The following is a 14,620-nucleotide window of genomic DNA, read 5'->3' as shown; positions in this document are numbered from 1 at the left end:
CTTTATCTGACAAGGAGAAGAACCTCAAATACTCGCTCAGTATGCTCTTCTTTCACAATTACAGTACCTCTAGTCATTTTTCCTCCCATTCAAGCCACACATTATGTCTCCTCTCCATCACATTCTAGCATCAACCAGTCAAGTCAGGGCTGAGAGTGCCATTTTTCGCCACATCCATTACACGGCGAAACTGGCTTGGATCCTAGACAGCACCCTCTCAGGCATTTAACCAGTCCATTCCCACCATTCATCTGCTGCAGCCAGGTGAAACATAGATGTGTCCTTGCCCAGTTTCTGGAGTCCTTGTTTGCTGGATCATGTCCAGAGAAAAGTGCAACATGGCCAAAATGTCTTTGTGGACATGCCATCACAATGCAAGTTCTCCTCATCTGAGTCTCCCAAAGTATCCACTTGTTTGGCACAAAGCCAACAACAGAAGTCTGAAGAGACATCTCGTCATCCTCTTGTGTCACTGGTTAGTGCCCAAGTATTCTCATGACATGCTTCCTATGCAGTGTTGCCACAGATACTTTGAAGAAGTAATCCAATTACTGATTACTCCTTGAAAAAGTAACTTAGTTACTTTATTGATTACTCAATTTTAAAAGTGACTAAGTTAGATTACTAGTTACTTTATTAGTTACTTTCAGCAACTGCCGACAACACCCCCTCCCCGCCACCCCAACATGAAAATATTAACCCGTTTTGTTTACTCACTTTATATTCTCCCTTTCCTGACTTCAATGAACATAAATACTTGTTTTATAAAAAATAAATAAATAAAGATATCTTTCTTGACCTCATACTTAATTGTTGACAGCACTGTAACGGTAAAACTTACAATGTAAACTTATAAATATAACTATTAAACTCTTTGTAACATTTTTCTAACATTTAAATTCTTTCTAAACATTTTAGTTGTTGAAATTATTATTATAATAATAATATTAATAGTAGTAATAGTATGAAATAATGTCTTCAAAAGTGGACCTGTAATGTTGGGCTGCCCACGCTCCTTTATCGTGTGGATTCGCGCCTGGCTTGCAGTTTGAACAGAAGAATGGATGTTTATCTATGCAGAAAATATGACCAGACTGACAGGTAAGAAAGTTTTTAATCAGCGTTTTTACATCATGTCGTCATCAGAAAGAGACTTGGGTGTATTTGGGTGGAAAAAAACATTGTTAGTATTTGCGCATCGTGGATCAGCTGTTTTTAACGACGACACACACATAGCAGCACAGAGTTTTAAAGAAAAAAAGCTAAAAATGTCTGTATAAAACCATAGCTGTGAGCTGTTTGTGAACAATATTTGGAGGGAAATGGTGATATTGTGTATGTGGAAAAAGTTTTAGATCTTTGAGTTCATCTCATACAAAATGGGAGCAAAACCAGAAGTGTTGCGTTTATATTTTTGTTGAGTGTATGTGTGCAGTTAATAGCTCCAATTACATTAGGGAAACCAGCTCTTGCTGCAAATTGCACTTTAATTTTGGCCTGTTCAACAGCATTGTAGAGGAAAGTGATGTACCTGGATGACATTCGCATGATTCCATCCTACACAGCTGGCATGGCTCAGCTTAAGGTTGACTGGCACACTCATGACCGATCGGCCAACTCCTGCTGGAATGATCCTGTTGCCAGGAACCCGTGGTTAGCACCTGTGTGGGCACAGACATCCCCTGGATCCTTGCCGTATTGTGCTCTAGAGCATGGCAAATTAAATTGGTTTATGAGCCAGTTATCATCATTTGCTCCCAATTCAGATCAGGGAGACAGACACCCTCTCTACTTTTAAGATTAGGCTTAAAACTTTCCTTTTTGCTAAAGCTTATAGTTAGGGCTGGATCAGGTGACCCTGAGCCATCCCTTAGTTATGCTGCTATAGACTTAGACTGCTGGTGGGTTCCCATGATGCACTGAGTGTTTCTTTCTCTTTTTGCTCTGTATGCACCACTCTGCATTTAATCATTAGTGATTACTAACAGGTGCCGCAAGGACAAATGGAACAGCAGGGACACAAGAGAGAAAGTCATGGAGTGCACATAGATGAAAAATAAACAGACAACCCAAGTGGAAAAAAAAACACACACACAGAGCATGTACTCTCACACAGACCATGACGGACAAACACACACTCGCGCATGACAGACAGGCGATACAGTGACACACACACCCACAGACAACGGGGGATAGGACAGGACAGGTAACCAGAAACATAAAAGGACATGGGGACAAGAACCACTTAAAAAGGATATCAACAACAAATTAACCAAACCGAACCCCAACACTTAATCTACATTGTCTTAGTTCATCCTGCTGTAAAAACGGGTACTAGCCTCTACTGTGGAAGTAAACTGATCAGAGTGGTGTCCCATCCAAGGGGAGCCATAAACTCTCATTTACTTGATGCTACGGAATCTGGAGATAAGCACCAACACCAACGGGCCTCAGGACGTATATAGGACTTACTATTAGAAGCAGTTTGGGAGTGTGACAGTCTACATGTGTTTTGTGGACTTGAAAAAGGTGTACACCTGGCTCCCTCAAAGTGTCCTGTGGGAGTACTGTGGGAGCATGGGGTATTGAAACCGCTGCAACATGATATCTGATCTGCATATGACCAAAGTAGGAGCCGTGTTCACATTCTCAGCATCAGGTGGTGGACTCCATCAGGGCTGCTCCTTGTCAGAATGCTGTTCACAATTTCAATGTACAGGATTTTAAGGTGGTTTAAGGTGGCAGGTTTGAGGCCAAGAGTGAAGTGACTGGGGTGAGGATCAGTACCTCCAAATCTGAGACCATGGCTCTCTGATGGAAAAGGGTAGATGGTCCCTTCTCTGTCAGGGAAGAGTTTAGACTTACAACTGTTTTGAATATGTTTGCAACTGTCTGCAGAGAAATAAATTCTCTCCGAAATTTTGGAAATATGTTCAAAATTTATTTGTGACAAGAAATACTGTTTGCGACCCTAAAAACTGTTTTGCAAACTTTTACAAACTCTAACAAAACCCAAAATTCACTACTTTCATCAGAATTCACCACTCCATGAGATACAGGTTTTAAGTAGTTTGAGGTCTTTTTCATGAGTGGGCTTAAGTTGGAGCGTGATATTGATTGACCGAATTGTGGTGGCATCTGATGTTTTGCAGGCTGTCATGATAAAGAAAGAGCTGAGCCAGAAGGTGTGACTATTTACATTCCTGTCTTCACTTATGGTCATGAGCTTTGGGTAAGGACCAAAACAATAAGGTCATGGATGCAAGAGGCAGAAATGAGATTCCTCCACTGGGTATCTGGACTTACAGTCCGCGACAGGATAAGAAGCTGGACTATCCAGGAATGGACTCGGAGCAGAGCCACTACTTCGTTGCATCAAAAGGAGCCAGTTAAGGTGGTTTGAGCTTCTGATGAGGATGGGGACCAACTGGGAGGAGGCCCGAGGGAAGACCCAGGACACACTGGAGGGATTATATTTCCCAGCTGGTTTGGGAACACTTTGGGATCCCTCAGGAAGAGTCGTGGGACCTTGGCAAGGATAGGAAAGTGTAGGATGAGCTGCATGGTCAACTGCCACCATGACCCAGACCCGGATAAGTGGCAAAAAAAATTAATTAGCAAATGAATTGTGAATTTCCATGCACATGTGCAGTGTGCATCTCAAAGGTTTGTCCGTTTGCGTGTTTTTCTCCTCCTCCTTTGCCCAATTTCTAAATCCTCTCACTGGCTGAGTTCTGTCACTCACATTCTGACACCATCATTTTTTATGATTTCTGTGTCCCTTCAGTACCGTGTCTGGGTTCATGTTGAAAATAATGTCCTTTACCTGAGAGTCACAGTTTTCTCCACTCACATCACCTTCAATCCTCTCACGTTTTCCTCTGACAGACAGAAAGCGCATCGTTTGTCGTGTTTGTGAGAACGACAGTGTCATGCAATGAGTTTACACTGACTTAATGGATGTTTTACATTGGAGAATGAACAGGCTGTCAGAAATGTAGGATGTCAGAATCCACTTGGCATTTTTCATCCGTGCTGCAGTGCGCTGTGATGTGAGGAGGGAGAAAAAAACCTCTCTTCCTCCTGGGAGGGCTCCATCCTCCCTCAGCTAAGGAAAGAGGGGAGTCACCTGTCCAGAAGAGGACAGATGAGATGAAGATCTGGGCTACAATGCAGCATGTCTGCTGTGGTATTTACAGTGTATCCCAAAAGTATTCACAGTGCTTCACTTTTTCCACATTTTGTTATGTTACAGCCTTATTCCAAAATAGATTAAATTCATGTTTCTCCTCAAAATTCTCCACACAATTCCCCACAGTGACAATGTGAAAAAAAGGTTTTTGTTTTGGTTTGTTTGTTGTTTAGATTTTTATTTAAATTTATTAGAAATAAAAAACTTAAAAAAAAATCACATGTACATAAGTATTCACAACTTTTGCCAAGAAGCTCAAAATTGACCTCATGTGCCTCCTGGTTCCACTGATCATCTCTGAGATGTTTCTACTAATTGGAGTCCACCTGGAGTAAATTAAGTTAATTGAACATGATTTGTCTCCACATAACGCCCCACAGTTGACAGTGCATGTCAGAGCACAAACCAAGCATGAATTCAAAGGAATTGTCTGTAGACCTCCGAGACAGGATTATCTTGAGACACAAATCTGGGGAAGGGTACAGAAATATTTCTGCTGCTTTGAAGGTCCCAATGAGCACAGTGGCCTCCATCATCCATAAATGGAAGAAGTTTGGATCCACCAGGACTCTTCCTAGAGCTGGCCGCCCATCTAAACTCAGCAATCAGAGAAAAGGGCCTTAGTCAGGGAGGTGACCAAGAATGTGACGGTCACTCTGTCAGAGCTCCAGCATTCCTCTGTGGAGAGAGGAGAACCTTCCAGAAGGCCTGAGTGCATGCGTGCACATGCGTGCATCCACGCAAAAACTAGGGAGAGCTGATATTTGCTGTTTGGTATGCCTATGTATGTTGAGTCAAGGATGACTGCAGCAAAAACAGAAAGTTGATAGGACAAAAGTTTTTGGGAGAAATTAGCCATTTTAGCTCACCAGTAAACAATGGATATTATGCTGCAGTGCACCATGGGAGTTCAGGGTTTTGAGTTTTTAAATGTTGTTATTGTGTGTTAGTTTAACAGTGTTGTTAATGTTACTGATTTATTGTGTTTTGTAGTTCAGTTCAGTTAAGTATTATGTTGCTCCATAAGTGAGTTAAATCGACATACTCTTCTTTTAACCACGTCTCAGTAACTGCAATAACTGAAAAATGTTTATTAGCAATTTTCAAACAGTCCTGGATTTTAGAAAAATTCATAGGAAGGCTTCTGCTGTTAAATGCATAATAGAGAATGCACCATTTGTGAGGGAATATTGCTTAAATTGTTCCTCAGTAAAATAATTAGTGACTATTTCTATTTTAAGGAAGAAACAGTCCAGATCAATATTGTCTTCAATGTTGGGGGAGGTGATTAAGCGTTGGGCTTGAGACCAAAGGATCCTCGGTTCAAATCCCAGCCTGACCGGAAAATCACTAAGGGCCCTTAGGCAAGGTCCTTAATCCCCTAGTTGCTCCCGGTGTGTAGTGGGTGCCTTGCATGGCAGCAGCCTGACACTGGGGTGAATGTGAAGCACTGATGTGTAAAGCACTTTGAGCGTCTGATGCAGATGGAAAAGCATTTATAAATGCAGTCCATTTAATGCAGTCCATTTAAATTCTCATGCTGATACCATGAGTGAAATGTGTAGTGGTTTTAATGTCTTCAGCCACGGTCTCTTTTTTTTTTTTTTTTTTGTCAAATTAAAAGCACCTACTTACAGAAGCTGCGCATGCATGCAACTTTGATCATAGGCAAACTGTGGACAGCTGGCATTTGCTGTTTGGTATGCTTATGTATTTTGGGTCAAGGATGAACGCTGTGAAAACAGAATGTTGACAGCACTAATATTTTTGGAGAAGCTATGGACATTAGCTAACAACACTGAACAATGGATATTGCTAACTACTGTCTGGACTCACACGCCAATCCAGCAGAGTGGTAAGATTTTATTTAGTAAGTTCAATGTAAGTGCATAATATAATTGTAAATATATTAAAAATACATGGGTGACACAAGAAAGTGAAAACACTTATTTTCCTTGTGGTTCATTCAAAAATCAAATGACAAAATAGAAGTAAAAACACAATATAATAATAATAATCATAAGGATTATTAACGAAGCGCAAGGTCTGTATGGGAAAATATCAGACCTCTGTCTTTTTTGTACAAACCAAGCAAGCGAGGTTAATAATTTCTTTATTATTTGGCTGTTCAGAGCTGTGTTTTCATCTTGTTGGTCTTCATTTCGCATGTCCACTTTGAGCTTGTTTGCTGTTAATTCCTCCATTTCAGACTTGTCAGTGTTATAAAATTTGCTCAGCGAATGGTCCTCTTCGTCACTCATAATTTATTTGTTCGCTTTTTGTTTTGTTTTATTTCACACCATGAAAATTGTAAACAAAGTCGCAAATCTGATGCGCGAACCGGACCGATTGTCATGGTAACGGTCTGATATGGGAAAATACCAGACCTAGAAATCAGCCAATCAGAGCATGCATACTGTCTAAGCCATGTAGTGTTTATACGATAACAAGAACCTAAACAATTTATAAATACATTAAGACAGTAAATTAACATTTAAAAATTACAGAATTAACAGGAAATAAAAGGGTTGATTTCTTCTAAAAAATCTTGAGGTCTGAGGTTCTAAAAACATTCTGGCCCTTGAAAAATGTCAGCTTACTATTTTATAAACATTACCCAATCTAGAGCCTGTGGATCCCCTCAAGCAACACGCTAGTTTTTAATAAATTAGCAAAATAAATAAATAAATTTAAAAAAAAAAACTTTTTTTCATGTTGTCATTATGTGGTGCTGTGAGTTGAATTTTGAGGGGAAAATGTATTTACTCCATTTTAGAATAAGCTTGTAAAATAACAAAATGTCGGGGGGGGGGGGGGTGAAGTGCTGTGAATACTTTCTGGACGCACCGTGCCAGACAATGGAAGCAGGTTAATCTGACCCCATTTGTCTAAACCCAAACAGATGGTTTTATCACTGTATGCTCATTCAGATAGAAAAACTCAAAATGTCTCACATTTGATGATTAAAAGACTGAAGTTATCAGCCCACTGCAGAAACATGAACTGGACTTGTTTCAGACCTCATTCTGCAGTTGATGCTGAATTCTGAATGCATGTTATGTTAAATGTTATTTTAAGAAAAATCTGCTGTCTGTATTCGGAAGAGTAAGAGTGACATCACACAATTACTCGCCTGAGCGCTGAGGTGAAGACGGTCCAGCTGTTGACAGATGTGGAAACAGTATTAAGGTCTGAGAGTGATTAACAACACATGGATGGTTTTTCAGCTGACAGTGCTGGTGCTGTTTTTGGTGAGATGTTTTGTCACCACCGAGTGGACATTCAATGGTAGCACATACAAGATACAGAAAATGATATTTGGACCTGGGGCTCCGTGCACAACCCATCCTTGCACTTCATCCAGAACTTTGCTTGGCTTGGGACGTGGTTTTCGTACATCTGGCAGGTTCCTTTTGGTGCTGTCTTTGTCCTGGAATATATTTTCACACAATAACTATTAGTGGGGCCCATTTGTGTAAAATAACACTATGATTCTGCATTGTATGGTAACAGCACAGAATTTGGCACATGTATTACAGTTTCTTTTTTTCCTCCTTTTTTAAATGAATGTGATTATGGGTTGAATATAGTCCAGTAAAGTTATGAAACCCACCAAGAATTGCAACAGAATTAATTTCTTGATTAATGGGTGCAACAATGTCTCTTAAATAACATACTACAATTCCCCTAAAATCCAAGTAGTGGAACAATATCTAATTCACTGGAATCTGAGCATATGCACAGGGACAAAATGGATGCATTTTGTGGACATATGCTCCATATATAACCAATCTCTTCAGTACAGTTAAGCTATAAATGTATGAATAACTGACAAAGAATTGATCTTGTCATACATTTGGAGAATTTACTAATGGATAAAAGACAAAATTAAAAAGTAATTCAGGTTTCATGACATTTTACTTTGGTATATTGCGATGATAAATGGATACACAACATATTTCCTTATATACTTTCTAAATACATTTACTGATGTATAAGGTTCAACTTCTGCAACACATATCAACACTTCCAGTGGCATGTTTGGCATTTCCTTGCATGGGATATGACTTTGACTGTGTAAAACTGTACTTGAATAATGAAGCCTCAACGTGTGGTACAACCCCAATTCCAATGAAGTTGGGACATTGTGTAAAATGTGAATAAAAACAGAATACACTGATTTGCAAATCCTCTTCAACCTATATTGAATTGAATACACTACAAAGAAAAGATATTTAATGATCAAACTGATAGACTTTATTGTTTTTGTGCAAATATTTGCTCATTTCCAACACGACTATGGACTTCATTTTTTAACTCCAGTTGGCCATGGGACAAAGGCAGCAAACAGAAAATAAAGAGATTGATGTCAAATCAATTCAGGATTTGTACAAAAAGTTTGTCACAGTGTCCAAGTGGATTACTTTTTCTTCTTGAGTTTAAGCATTTTTTTGGTAATGACCCAAAAGGAGAAGCCACCGACTATGCCGAGAACATGTTTCGAGCTTTCGACAAAAATGGGGTGAGCAAAATGATGAATATTACATCCTTATATATACTTGAATCAGGATATGGGAAAATATTCAATAAATGTTGATCTTGTCTTGATGATACCTTTCAGGATAACACGATTGATTTCCTGGAATTTGTGGCAGTGGTAAATCTTGCTTTTCGTGGAGATTTGGAACATGTTGCTTTGGTCATTTAAAGTGTATGATAAAGATAACAATGGATGCGTGGACAGAGAGGAGCTGCACTCAATAATCAATTTAAGTTCAAAATAAAAATCTCGATTTTAGCCTGTTTTTACTCAAACAATGTGGTCTTCGTCTGTGTCCCTAAGCTGTGTTGTATGTGATATTGAGTCAGGTATGTTGTGACTATACATTGTAAACAGGGTTGGGAGGGTTACTTTAAAAATGTATTCCGATACAGTTACTAGTTACCTGTTGAAAAATGTAGTCAGTAACGTAATCCAAGTACCATAATATTAAAGTAATGTAATTTGATTAATTTCAATTACTTCTGGATTACTCCAATATCAAATATGCTAATACAGACAAAAGAAACTAAATAGAAATAGTCTTGACCACATAGTACAGTTTATTAAAGGAGACCTGCATTGAAAAAAATGCAGTCAGATTTTTTTGAACAAAAAATGACTTACATTTACACATGAGATCCTTCTGAATGTAGTAAAGTAAATCTGCAAGCCCTGATCTGTCATTCAACGGAGAAATCTTCATTTGAAAATGACAAATTTACAGCTAACATTTAGCCCTCCGCAAACTGTCCCTCTCATCATGGACGCTGCCGAGACGTCACGGACAAGACCCTCTCCCAGCATGCGTTGCGCCAATTGTAATTTGTGGATTTACGTCAGTTTGCATCCGCACCTTTTTCTTGTCTTATACGGAAGGATCTACTTTTTTTAAAACTTCATATTGTTTTGCGGCACGTTTGGTGAGTACACATTTCTTTTATTTGTGCTTGAAAATTATTTTGGGGGACTTTTTCATACGCCCGTTTGATTGAGTGGTGTCGCAATGAAAATCTACTGTCTTTCGCCTCTGGTACCATCGCGGGATATGGAGGCGAGACCCGCAAAGAATCCCAGTCATTAAAAATATATAAACCTCTCTCAGCGTCCGTGGAGCTCTGGGACTCCGATTGCCGAGACGTGCGGTGCTGTGGATTTTGCCGCAAGAAGTCTGTCCTTGCAGCAACAGGTGTACCGGCCGCTTCGCATTAAAACAGCGAGCGTAATCTCAGGACTTGTGCCAAGTGTGCTGCAGCTCCATTCAGTAGACAGAGAGGTGATGCAGGTGTTGTGCGCTGAATGTGGCACAACACCGGCTGCAAAGCAGACATGGGCGGTGTGAGTGGCCCGCGTCGGTGGTTAACGAGCTCGTTAACGAGCCCGCAGACTTAATAAGTGCAGCGGAGGCAGAGAGCGGGAGAGGAAGAACAGCGCCCGCTGTCGATGTCGTTGCTGATCTGAGCACACAGATCTGTATCTCACATTCATTGCAGCTTACTTTTGGATGTTGAAACCAGGACGTGTATAAGTAACATTACTAACAGATAAAATCAATTTCAATGCGGGATCGGACTGAAGGTGGGAGCGCGTCGTCTTGTCCCTGACGTCATGGAAATGATACGGCTGTACAAACTGTTTTCACAGAGGGCTAAATTTTAGCTGCAAATTTGTCATTTTTAAACGAAGATTTCCGCTGAATTACAAATTTGGACTTACAGATTTACTTTACTGCATTCACAAGGGTCTTATAAATACATATCAGCTATTTCTTTCTGAAATCTGACCACATTTATTTCAATGCAGGTCTACTTTATGCAGTTTATAAACCTAGATTTATTTATAAATCTAGGTTTAGCTTATTAGCTGTTGGGGGTTACAAATATCACTCATTTGAGCATCTGATTCTCCGCTCTACTCAGGATAGTACACACTGCCAAGGTCAGAAGAATAAAAATCAGTCATATTACTTTGTCACTGTATATAGGCCTCCTGGCCCATATTCTGAATTCTTAGATGAATTTGGTGCATTCATTTCTAACTTGTCAGCTAGTGTAGATAACATTCTGATCATTGGTGACTTTAACATTCATATAAATAAGCCTTCTGATCCCCTCTGCAAATCATTTATGGAAATTGTGGATGCATTAGGATTTCGGCAATGCATTCGGGATTTGACGCACATTAGTGGAAATAACCTGGATCTGGATTTCGTACGTGGTATTGCTGTCACGAATACTGACATCATGCCTCTTACATCAGTGGTGTCTGATCACTCACTTATTAAGTTTACAGTTTCGCTGCCGTGTTTAGTGGAACAACAACCTTATATATCTTTACAGTGATGCATCAACTCCTCAACTAAGACTGAACTCAAAGCTAGACTGCCTGATGTCTTAGCTTCACATTTGAAAAATACCCAGTCAGTAGACAGACTTGTGGATAGTTTAAACTCAGTGCTCAAAACTACACTCGACATGATTGCACCACCTGTGTTAAAACCGAGCTCCCCCAGACATCAGGTTAAACATATCCCGGCATGCCTTAATCCAGCCACCACACCCTGCTATTGATGTGGGCGCCACTACTGATACTGTCAAATTCTGTAAATCTAGGTAATACACCTAGATTTACAGAATTTGACAGTATCTCACTAGGCATGCTGACAAAACTCGTAATGTCAACAAAAAGCACAACCTATTTATTTGATCCTATACCAACAAAACTGTTTAAGGACCTGTGGCCCACTCTTGGGCCGACTGTGCTGGAAATGATTAATCTTTCTTTAACTTCTGGATCTGTTCCTAAATGTTTCAAGTCTGCAGTGATTAAACCATTACTTAAGAAACCTAATCTTGACCCTATTGTATTGACAAACTATCGGCCGATATCAAATCTATCATTTTTCTCTAAAATTCTGGAAAAAGTGGTGTCACGGCAGCTCGTAGACTATCTTACTGAGAATAATCTCTTTGAGCCACTGCAGTCTGCTTTTAGAAAATATCATTCCACAGAGACGGCTCTCACTAAAGTGGTGAATGATCTTCTGCTTACAATGGATTCGGACACCACTACGGTTCTGTTGCTGTTAGATCTCAGTGCTGCATTTGATACAGTGGATCATCATATTCTACTTGATAAGCTGGAAAATCATTTTGGGATTACTGGAAGTGCTCTTGCATGGCTGACGCCATACTTGACCAGTCGTTCTCACTGTGTTTTGTACAGTAACACTACCTCTAACCTTAGTGACATGAAATTTGGGGTTCCACAGGGGTCTGTCTTAGGCCCCCTGCTTTTCTCCCTTTATATAGCACCCCTTGGGCACATATTGCGGCATTTTGGGATTACCTTTCACTGCTATGCAGATGATACTCAGTTATACATGCCAATAACTGCTGGTAATCTCGTTCAAATAAAGTCCTTAGAAGATTGCCTCGCAGCAGTGAGAAGTTGGATGTCTAGAAACTTCCTGTCAGGAAGGGTGGGAGCCTGTCACCAGGAGTGGCTGGACCCGCAATACAGACTCCCAGACTTGACTTAGGTGTAAGAGAAAACATGGTCTTTATTTCAGGCACAGGTTCAGCACACATGGGTTCAGTCAGCATGGCAGAGGTACAAACGGGATCAGGCTGAGATGCAGTCATAAACAAGCAGGGGTCAGAGGCACAAGCAAACACCGACATCGGGGATGAAGCGAGAGGCATGGTCGAAGAATACAGAGCAAGGTTCAAAACACGGCAAGACAAAAATCAGGACTGTGAATGGGCACTGGAAAGTGTACGAAGACAACAATCTGGCGGTGTGCTGTGAGACTGTAAGGGCTTAAGTAACAGGTGCTGTGAATAATGTGCAAGTACAGACTAATTAGGTAACAAGGTGCAGGTGTGGAGGGAAGATTCCAGAAAGGGGGCATGGCTAGTAGACAAAGGTCAAACACTGTGCAAGACAGTGAGGGAGGACAACACAAGGTGGAATGAAGAAAAGAAAGATTTGTGAACCGGTGTCAAGAGTGTGACTAAATGAAAACACAAAGCAGACAGAGTTAAAGTGAGAGACAGGGACACATGGCAGGTGCAGAGAGAACTTAATCAACTGGCTGTGAGAGATGAAGACAGGAATGCAGGTGCAAAAAGCGCAAGTGAAAGTAGCGATACAGGTTCAGTGAACACAATCAAATATGAGTGAGGGACAAAGACATGATGGAAGGTGCAGGGGTGTGGAGTGGAAACAAATGGCAAAAACAGAACAGACCTAAAATAGAAATCAAGGGCAGAATATAATACAATGACAAACCAGGCATGAACATGAGAACTGAAAGAAAATATCACCAAGACAAAACTAAACTGGAAATGACTAAGAAAAATATCACCAAGACAAAACTAAACTGGAACTGACTAAGAAACCAAAGCGGCTAAACAAATTTACAAATAAAACAGAGACTGTGAAAACAAAACCTGACACTAGAGAACCACCTACGACAGAACAGCAAAAATAGGCAGATGATAACTAAATGAAGAACCATAAAAACACAGACTGATTGAACAAAACCAGAACGGAACTGAAACATGACTGAAGTATAAAGGTAACAAAGAAAGAAAGTAACAAAGCAAAAATAGAACACATGATGAAGGTAACAATTAATAAAACAAGGCTGGGGCAGAAGGAGCAGAACCAAATAAAGAGAGAAAATTAAGATCGAAGCCTGGAAATGGGCCGGGCATGACAGTACCCCTCCCCCATGAGGGCGTCCCTGAATGACCACACAAACACAACCCTACACTGGGAGGGCGGCGGGGGACCCAGGACAGGGGACAAAAAGAGGCCGGGTAAACACAAAAAGGCCTAAAAACCCAGAGATTCCAAGAGTGACTGACCATATGACCAAAAGCGGGGAAGGGAACCCTAGGCTGACAAACCGGACAACACACCCCAGGAGGTGGCCGGACACCAGGTATAACCTGGCGCCTCCATAAGTCAGGAGGCTGGAGTAACACCGGGTCCGAGGGGCAGCCATGAGGCCTCTCAAAACACGCTACTGATTCAGGGGACCGACCTAAGACCGGGTCCGGGGGGCGACCAGAAGACCCCTCTAGACGCAACCTAGTGTCAGATTGATGGGTAACGGGGCCAGCAGGCCCAGAAGCAGAGTCGGGGGCACAAACGGGAGCCAACATAGGGGTGAAACACCAGGAACCCCAAAGGGAGAGAACCAGACGTGTAAAGGAAGAGACAACCATGCTAGAAAACCAAAGAAACAGTACTAATGACAAAATCCAAAATATCCCGGAAACCAAATGAACTGAAATTCCCCCATTTGTTTCCAAATCCCCATTCCATATCACAACCCCCTCATAGGAGTACGAAAACCAGTCAACCATAGCTCTGAAATGACATCTTATCGAAGTAATTGTGGCACTAGAGAGGGCACAAAAAGCAAGCTGACAAGATGCACCGAGGTGTTTAATCCAAAATCTCAAAGAAGACAATTTCTGAAGTAAACCATAAACCGTCTCAAAACTCCAGATCATTTCAGCCATCTGTTCAAGTGCCAGAGAAAAAATCTATGCAGATGGAACTCTATCAGCTTCCACTATGCTGTACAGTAAGTTGAAAAACCCAGCTCATATGAAGCACACAGGTGCAAAATCCAAGGACCCGAAAGATACCGTCGCCACTTGCAACACAGCCAAAACAATGAAAGTCCACCAGAGAACAGGCCAATTTTGTAGATGTTTTCCTTCAAACAATTCACACTATTACTGATCCTTCCAGATAAATCCGTAATATGATCCAGACTGAAAAAAATAATTTGGGAACCCATAAATGGACACAGCACCTGCATGAGTGGAGTTGCATATCCCAAAATGATGTAGTTTCTCTGGGGAGGA

General features: G+C 40.8%; 1 pseudogene; it reads left to right on the top strand.

Annotated features, from left to right (window-relative positions):
* The first annotated feature begins 8,521 nt into the window (after positions 1–8,521).
* Positions 8,522–14,620, top strand: part of LOC117503440 — a 41,018-nt pseudogene continuing 34,919 nt past the window's right edge.

This window comes from Thalassophryne amazonica, chromosome 2 (assembly GCF_902500255.1).
Source record: "Thalassophryne amazonica chromosome 2, fThaAma1.1, whole genome shotgun sequence".
NCBI classification, from domain to species: domain Eukaryota; kingdom Metazoa; phylum Chordata; class Actinopteri; order Batrachoidiformes; family Batrachoididae; genus Thalassophryne; species Thalassophryne amazonica.
The sequence above is the reverse complement of the archived record's forward strand: the minus strand, read 5'-3'. Positions and strand labels throughout refer to the sequence as shown.